Source organism: Mercurialis annua, linkage group LG8 (genome assembly GCF_937616625.2).
Source record: "Mercurialis annua linkage group LG8, ddMerAnnu1.2, whole genome shotgun sequence".
NCBI classification, from domain to species: Eukaryota; Viridiplantae; Streptophyta; class Magnoliopsida; order Malpighiales; family Euphorbiaceae; genus Mercurialis; species Mercurialis annua.
In genome coordinates, this window is record NC_065577.1 from 12,052,535 (window position 1) to 12,062,322 (window position 9,788).

Consider the following 9,788-nt stretch of genomic DNA (forward strand, 5'->3'; position numbering starts at 1 on the left):
GAGGAGGAACCAAATAACGAAGCTAAACATTTTTATGATATGATGCGTGCGGCCGAAAAACCTGTATGCCACGGTAATAGCAAACACTCTCCCTTGTCTGCAGCTGTTAAAATGTTGGATATCAAATGTCGACATAGTCGGTCAGTATCTTTAGTAGATGATGTGACATAATTTATACAAGAGCTGCTCCCAGAGGGACAACAAGATGCCAAAGAACTTTGCTGAAATAAAGAAGCTGGTTAGATGTCACGACCCAAAATCGAGGGCCGCGACCGGCGCTAGGGAATGGGAATTGTAGTTCCGAATCCCGTAGCAAGCCTGAAATTCACTATAAATTTTTCACAATTATGTTATAACACGGAAGCATTTAATTATGAAAACATTACTAGCCATTTTATAAACACTGACTATGTATATCTAACATTGTTATAATATTCATTTTATACACAACAGCAATTATAAACATTTTCCAACACTATAACATTATCCTAGGTCATGACTGGTCACACAATGTACTACTGCAGCGGTCGCGGAAGTCGGACTGTACATAGCTAAACAAACTTCCGGCAAATTGATGGACTTTTAGTCACTCCAAGTCTAGGTACCTGAAATGTTTTAAAAACCACGGGGTCAGCTTAAGCTGAGTGAGATATACCTTACTAACGGTATTATTACAAAATAACATCGCAAATAAAAATCATTTATTCAAACAAACATAATATCATTATATTACAAACAAAGAATTGATCCGATAGAAACCTTAATCTTAAACTCCTAGCCTTTCCTAACATGTATCGTATTCATATCAAATCAATTTGATCCAAGTGGTACGGTCCCGAGATAGTTCAACCGAGTTACTCGTTACCACGTGGCATAGTCCCGAGATAGTTCAACCGAGTTACATCATGCCACTGCTTAATCCCATGGTGTGAGTCCCGAGATAGTTCAACCGAGTTACTCACCAGATACGGGTCCCGAGATAGTTCGACCGAGTTACCTCGTATCTGCCAAAATTATAATCCTCCTTTCCGATACCCAAACATATTCCATTTCATAATCATCAATATGATCAACATTTAATGAGCTCATATCAAACATTTCTATATACACATATCTAGACTCTTACAGACACCGGTGATCACACGGCCTATTGACGCCCAATAGGTAGCTTGTTTCTTCGGATCACACATCATTTTCAAGCATAGAACAAATAGCAACAAAACGATATACAAAATTTCAAACATAGAACAAACAACAACAAAACACTACACAATTTGATCCAACACCAAACATGTAATTCATTCTCAAGTATATAATAAATCAATTCACAATTTAACTATCAAACATAAACTATTAGTATACATATGTATATACTCATCTATGTATATATAATAATTCATACTCCGTGTATCTCACGGTAGAATAACCATTTAGTTCATACAATCTCAAATCACAACAAATCATCATATAATGCGATGTGTTTTTATAACTTATAAATAAAATATTTAATAATATGCTTATAGCGTAATAATACGCGAGAGTAAAGTATACTCACTCCTTGCTTTCCAATTCAAATCATTTACACGCATTAGTCTTGGCCGAATACTCCTAGACCAAAACCGTCGATCCTGTCGCCTCTCGGTTTGTCTGTCACAAACGAGGTTCAAAAATGCATTTAAATTAAATTGGCATTATAAAATCAAAACTACTAAATTAATATCTTAAGTTAAGTTCCCTTAACTTCAACCTATCTATAACGCTCAATTTATCCCTTAGAATCCTCTCAAACGTCCAAATTCACTTCGTCGCGTTTTTACGTCAATTTCGCCTTTTCGTTTTTAAAACCCAAAATGCTTAACCTTAATATATTTTTCCTTAGCAAATTTGAGTTTAAAACAGCATATATAACCTTTAAAATCCTTGATTTTCATACAATCTTAACCTTAGTCGAAATACACTTCATTTCACTAAACGTCGCCTATCGATTCCTACTCGGTTTAAACACGACACGGAAACAATGTTTTAAAACTTACTTAGCATAATTATTATACTAAGTTATTAACATTTTAATCAATTTAGGACAGCCCTATTATATTTTCTATAACCATTTTACCTATCAATTTTGATATTGCATTTTGTAACGTAAGTTACGTCATTTATGTTCTATGTTTAAAACGTCAATTTTATGGTTATTCTTTCAACGTTTTAATCGATTTAAATCAGCCTATAACTCAATATAATTACCTATATATCAACTTCTAATAATGCCATAATACCTAGCCAATTCCAACTACAAATCATTGACATATTATCCTAAAAATTGCTTTTACGTCAAGTTTGATTCCTAGTTTCGTAACTCCGTTAACTATCGAAACAATTACGCATTCAAACACGAACGGAGGGTGGCATCAGCCCCCTCCCCCTCAACTCAGCCCTCCCCAAAACAGGGGAGGGGCCGGCCAATGCCCTGGTGCGTCGCACCAGGGCTGCTGCTCACGGCAGCAGCTCACCGTGCTTCGGCACGGTGAGTAGCGCGGCCACCATGGCCAAAAATTACAGCCACCTATCATCAACCAATACCTATATATATTCACAACTCTCATACCTCACCACATCAGCCCTCACTACCCAAAATTCAGCTCAAACAAATCAAATACAAGTCTAATTATCAATTCTAAACTCAAATACATCATCAAACAATAACCTCATTAAAAACAGAATTCGTACTACAGTAAACCTCACCTTAAGATATCAATTTTTCTCTGATTTTCTGGTATCAATGTGTAGCCCTTCCTCTCCTCTTTCCATAGACACCAAGATCACTAAATTTGGTTGAGAAATGAAGGAGATATGGAGGTTTGAAGTTGGAGTGTATAAAGAAGGGTTTGGAGGTTGAAGAAGGTGGGAGAAGATGGCTGGAAATTATGAATAATTTCTGGAATTATTTCAATTTAGGCCTATATATATTTATGATAAAAAGTGCACTTCAATCCTTTATGAAGCCACCTTCCTAAGCTTTTCTTTTGCTCAATTTAGTCAAAAAATCACTCAATCGTTAAATCTCGATAAATTTTCGTATTATTTATGTCCAAATAAATAATACTCTTCCGCCAACTCGCTATTTAGACTCCGCTAATCGATTTTGCCAAATTTTGGCTAAAACGCTCAATTTTCCAATTTGAGTGAAAACGACGATTTCCGTCACTTTTTCATCCTTATTTATCTTTTATGAATATTGATATCCAAATTATCAATATTATTTTCTTAATTACTGATTCTCGTCAATAATTTATTTATTTAATATTTTTCGGGCAATAAAATTCCATTTTCTAATTTTTTTGGGGACTTAATCTTATCTTTAATTCCAACTTTTCCTTAGTCCCGTTTAATTATTTTAGGCATTACAAATATTGAAATTTCTTTTTTTAAATTTCAATATCGACCTATCCTCGTCCTTAATTACTTAATTTCTTCGCTAACTTCTTTTTCTAGTCGCTCTGACTATTAATTTAAATTGCGTTGCTCACATCGGCAACGTCAAACGTACGGGGTATTACATTCTTCCCCCCTTATAAAAATTCGTCCTCGAATTTTCTTATAATTATTTTTCTGGTAAAGATCTTACCATTTTCTTGTATCATCTACCTTCTTATCACGATGGCGCTTAAACTTGTCGCTTTAATTACTGCACACTTTCTCTTCTAGAGTACTAAAATTCATTGACGTCTTTTCGTCGTTTACCTTCTTTTATAGTGTTTCTCGCTCCTCGTATACACCTCATTCTAGTATTTTTTTGATCTTATTTCTTGATCTCAGATCGACAAATTATCCTTCAAATTTTGTCGATGCGAAATACTCTCGGTTAAGTGTAAATCCTTATATCAAACTCTTACTGATACTCCACTTATCAGCAAGGTTAACTTTATACTTATATCAAATTCACCCATCTAATTCTTTTCATTGACAACTTTACCAAATCAAATCTCCTCTTATATCTTCACTTTAATCTTCATGTAATGAATTTTTCTAATAGCTTATCATCCCACATTTTACTTCCTTTCTTCGTTTACTCTAATCAAGTATTAAGCGTTAAACGCATATTATCCAATTCTTCTCAATACCACTCGTATCTGCATTCTTTTTGGGTCATTACATTTTATTCTTTTCATTATACGCTTCTTACTTTCACTCCGTCTTACCCTTGTGTATGTACAATTATAGGTGTCTCATCGACACCTCTTTATATTCATCTCAATCGATTTGATAACGTTTTATTATTATTTAGGCTAAATTCTTTTATTGGGGTGCATTTTATCACATACGTTCATATTTTTATTACTGTCGCAGGGCTTTACATCGAAGTTCTCTTACAAAACAAAACAAAATTTCCAATCATCTTTGATTGGTTTGGCCGGCCATTTCAAACTTTTCATTTGACTTTAAATCATTTTGAAAACTTTTGTGCAATTGTGGCTCAGAGTGATGACATCTCTCATCACTAAAGAGTTGCACGATAAAATCACGTTTTCTTTCATCGTTGTACAAATATGATGCATGCCCTATATTTTGAAAAAATATTTTTTGTACAAAAATCGTATGCATTGCTAACGTGATTATGATTGGCCATATGCAATGTCTGAGCACAATTGCACCGTTAAAAACATAAGATTTTCACATCTTTTGCAAAACCGTAAGTCCCTCCAGATTACACACTCTGCGACATTATTGGCTTTTATTATGGTAACATTAGTGAATTTAAATGTCACGACCCATTTTCATGAATCGCGACCGGCGCTAGGGTATGGGTATGGTTGTACCAAAACCCGTAGCTAGCCTTGCGGATAATCAATTTATAACATTTAAACAATGTACCTGCATAAAACCACATGCTCGGGGGCAACCGAGACTTCAGCCTAATCTAGCAGTACATAAAGCAATATATATTTAAAGTACGCTTATCTCAGAAAAATCTCCAACAGTATGGCAATATAATATAAATACCATAAACACTATAATCATGCCAAAAGCGATAAAGTAATAGTTGGACAAATCCAACAACAATAGTCAAAAATATAAATAAAAGACTAAAACATGAATAACTGATACTACTACTGCGGTCTAAGAGTTTGAAACAGTTCGACTCCTTTATTCTGAAAATAAAAATAAAAACCTCCGAGAATGAAAAAACGGAGATCGACCAATGCTCAAATCATAAACCTGGAAAATTTGGGAAAACAACGGGGTCAGATTTACTGAGTAGAGTTTATATAACCATTTACATTTATTAAGTTGAAAACCTTTAAAAACGTTTAAATAAACATTTTCATTATGGATTATCAATGAAACCCTAAACCACAATTGTAAATCCATTGTCGTGTCGGTGAGACATATCTCAATAACCGATCCCCGACTATCACTTAATAAATAGTGAGCCCAGGAGACGTATCTTCCACCGGTGCCCTCACTAAGGTGAGACGTATCTCAAACCTACCTCAATACCATAATCATTACCGGTGCGCACGCAGTCCCGATGATGCCCATCGAGTAGCACGTTCCAAATCAAATCCACAATGCCGAATACAGTTCAAAAGCTGCTTATACATATATATATACAAAATAATACATTTGCTTAATAAAGAGGTAAATAGAGATATAAACTCACTGCTTGCTAAATCCACGTGATCCTGACAAGCAATCTAACTCTGGTTCGCCTCTGAAGTACGAACAGTCGACGAGTCTAAATAAAATATTAAAATCATAATTAAAATCAGACCCTAACTCTAAAGAGTACTAGACACCACATAGGACTAACACAATGCAAAACCAAGTCACATTTAATAAACACTTATATTAAATGCATACCAAATATAACCCAAGTTATAAGGTACAAATCATATAATCACATTTAAAATGGTACATAAAATAATTAAATAAATCCGAGTTAAAATCCATATTAGTGAGTCAGCCGAGTTATTAAAAACTACCAAGCTTCTTCCCACTTGTTAGGCGACCACAGTCTAACCCAAATCAAAACTTATTAAATTTATAAATCCAAGTTTATAAATTAAATACTTGATAAAAATAATTATCTATATTAAAATAAAATTTAATATCTTCAAATTCAAGTAATCCAAGTTACAACTAAAACTTAACCATTTTAAGTTTATAAAAATATTTAGGGACTAAACTGAATTAGCCAAATGACACGCCAAATTAATATTACAATTAAATATAATTACCCGAGTAATTATATTAATTTAAATTGTAAAATAAATATCGTTTACAACATATTGATTATAATCAAATAAAGTCCAAGTTATTATCAAAATAATAGGCAAAATAACTTGAGGAATTTATTAAGTTTAAGCAAAACAAAAGAGTGATCATTATAGCCATTTAACCACTTTTCAAGAATCCAACAAAATTAAACCAAAAAAATCAATAACTTTTGAATAATGGTTTACTAAAAGTAGCCACACATGCATGACAATAAAATTGAACTCATGAACAGCAAATAGAAAGAAAAAAAAAATGGACAGCAACCATAATAGCAAATTCCAATCCGTAAACATGATGAACAAAACTTCAAGCCGTGAACTTATACACAAATCGAACTCATAATCAAACAACTGCTCCCTAACTCATTCCATGCCCACAAAACCGATTACCCTATTAACATCCAAAATAAATACCATAACCTATACCCATATTAAAAGCTTAAGAACCCCTTTTCAAAGCAATAAAATCATGAACAGAAACCATATCCATGACGGGTGGAGTTCGACCAACCAAAATGAATCCGAGTCTCAACAAGAAGAGCACAAACAATAATGGATTCAAGGTATAATAATCAGCAAATAACACAGAGATGCAAATCGGCAGCAACAAGGCACATAGACTGCAGAAAAGAAACAAGAACGGCGAAACAAAACGGCGACAAACGAAGTAATCTTTACGTACCTTAATCGATTTCAAAACGTAGAGATTAAAGAGATCGTTGAGTCGATGAGAACCGTCAAAGAATAATCGGAATTAAAGCTAAACAATGAAGTTACAAGTTATTAACGGCACGAGACGATATCGAACGAAGAACAATGAAGAATAGCCAAGCATGAACACTTACCGGATTGGAACGAACGGAAGGGATGATGATTTCAGGATGTTGAGGAAAAGTGGCGGCTGAGTTTGGTGTTTTAAGATGAAGAAATATTAGGTTAAGGCAAAAAATGTGAAACAACACGTTAAATAGGAGAAGGAATGAAGAAACATGTTACTGCTACCAAATTATAATCTTATGCTTCATATAGAAAGTAAGGTGCAATGAGCTTCTTATGTCATTGTCCATGTACATAATTTATGGCCCAATTTACGTTGAAAGATGCATGGCTACCTTTCATGCATATTAAAACATGAGTTAATTAGACAAAATACTACAACTTATAAACTTAATTAGATAATTACGTCCATATCTTTTGTTTTTAAAAAATACAATTTGTTCTTTTCTTTTTTGATTTCTATACTTTTGATTTTACACAAATATCAAATACTCCTTTAATCCTTTCATAACTTAATTTCTTCAAATCAAACTTAAAGCCATAACAGCAAAGAGTAAATAAGAGGGGAAGCAGAGGAAGCAACTGTTGACGCCGTTCGCCGGTGGACTTGAAGCCGCCGCCGTTCATGGGGCTCATGATGCTGATTATTTCATGTTCGATTCTTCATCTTCTAACCGGACTGACTGTCACTGCTATTGGATTAAGGTCATTGCCGTTGCCGAACGAATCACCGATCGTCGCTGTTAGTTAAGAAGACGCATAGCCTCCACTGTCGACGATGAAGATCCATGAACCTCCGCTGCCATAGAAAAAAATAAATTGCTAATCAAAGGATAAAAGTTGATTTTCAAATTTTTGGTTTTAATCTCTTTTCAATTTTTTTTCTAAACTTGTTGATATGTATAAGTTTAGATGGTGATTTGCTTAACTATCAAATTATATGTTTTATGGTTGCTGGGTTCGATTTTCTGGTGTTGCACAGATTTGCATTCTAGGTGTTTGAAGAAATGCTTGTGAGAATTGTAATATTTTTTGGGTGTTGGGAAACCAGTGGTTAATATTGGATAAACCGTTAGGTAACCTGTAATTTTTATTTTGCGATATATCATTAATGAAATCGTTAGTAAACACCGTTGCTGAATTTTATGTTTCTGGTTCGATTTTTGTGTGTTAAACATCATGTTGCACTGTAGGTGTTTGAAAAAATGCTTGTGAGAATTAAGTGATATATTTGGGTGTTGGGTAATCAATGGTTAACATTAGGTAAACCGTTGGATAACTTATAATAAATGTTATTTTGAATATATTATTAATAAAATCGTTAGTTAACTGTTGTTGATTTTTTTTTGTTGCTATTTAACCAATGGTGTACTAAAGGTACACCAACGACCTTTGTTTTTAATACATTGTTGCTTAACAAATGATTAACTAATGGTTAATCAATAATTTTAGATTTTAAAAAAAGACGATTTAGGTTTTATTTGCTGATTGCTCTTGCGGTGATAAAGGCGAAGGGGTTTATAATACAATTTTCAACTAGTTTAATAAAAATAGAGGTTTGAATTTGTAATAGTTTTGTTTGTTGGTTAACCAACAGTGTTAGTATACCGCTGGATAACCAAAATCGTATTTCTGAGATTAAAAAAGATATTTATGAGATTAATAAAAGTCATTTTTGCAAAAAAAAAGTACAGATTATATTTCTCCAAAAAACACTTTGTGGTAGTACTCTTGAGAATATTTTATCTTTTTTTGGTATTTATCTAAAAAAACCTTAAAACATATCTAATTTTCCTTTTCTTATTTTTTTTTTTTATAAAATATATATATATAATACAAATCAAGTCCGAAACGAACCACGTACGAATCAACGAAAGACTCAAATAAAATTAATAAAAAAAATATGTAATAATAATAATAATAAATTACCTAAAGCTTGACGGAATACAAAATTTAAAATTTATTTTTTTTAACAAATAATTTAAAAATACGGGATATTACATTAAAACATTCAATTGGATTACTAATTTAATTTAGTATCTTGCCTTATATATAATAACAATCATTCAGCACTTCTTATTACAAAGGTTAGTCATTTCTTATTCTTTTTATTGTAGTCATGTATTTATCTTTATGTTGTACGTAATAATTTTTGCTGTGAAATTCATAATTTTGTGATTGCTTTTATGTTTTTATATTTTGGTTGTTGTGTGTTTACTTGAAATCTACAAAAGCTCATTTAAATTTAACGATTTAAGTACACATTGTTTGATTAGAAAAAAAATTATAATGCAAATAGACTCTTTTGATTGATGAATTTGGAGTTTTATTCATAGTTGGTGCAACTACAAATTTGCCTCTAGAAATTATTAATTTATAAAAATTCTTTTCTGATTTTGTTGCGTAAATATTTATAAGGTTTGTATGTTTTTAGTTTTTATAATATAAAGGCAGCCAACTAACTACAACTCTAATTTTTTTTAATTATTTTTTTCTTTTATAGCAATTGCAAACAAAATCTTCAATTTTTTTTTCCAGATTTCCGGCACAAACTCATTCTTTCTTCTTTTCAGATCTCCGTCGAAGAACGCCCACCCATTTCTTTCCTCTTCAACAACGATTCAAATCAATAAAAATTTATATTAGTAACATTTGTTATGGAAAATGTATAATTTAATATTTAATATAATTATATAAAATACCAATAATTTTATTATGACGCATTAAGTGTAT

The 9,788-nt window shown here is 32.4% G+C and overlaps 1 long non-coding RNA gene across 1 annotated transcript; it reads right to left on the reverse strand.

The window, feature by feature from the left end:
* Positions 1-366: 366 nt before the first annotated feature.
* Positions 367-1,799, reverse strand: LOC126661203 (uncharacterized). Its single transcript, XR_007635544.2, has 2 exons — positions 1,556-1,799; positions 367-605 (listed from the first exon to the last, which is right to left on the reverse strand). It is a non-coding gene; the product is annotated as an uncharacterized LOC126661203 (long non-coding RNA).
* Positions 1,800-9,788: the final 7,989 nt, after the last annotated feature.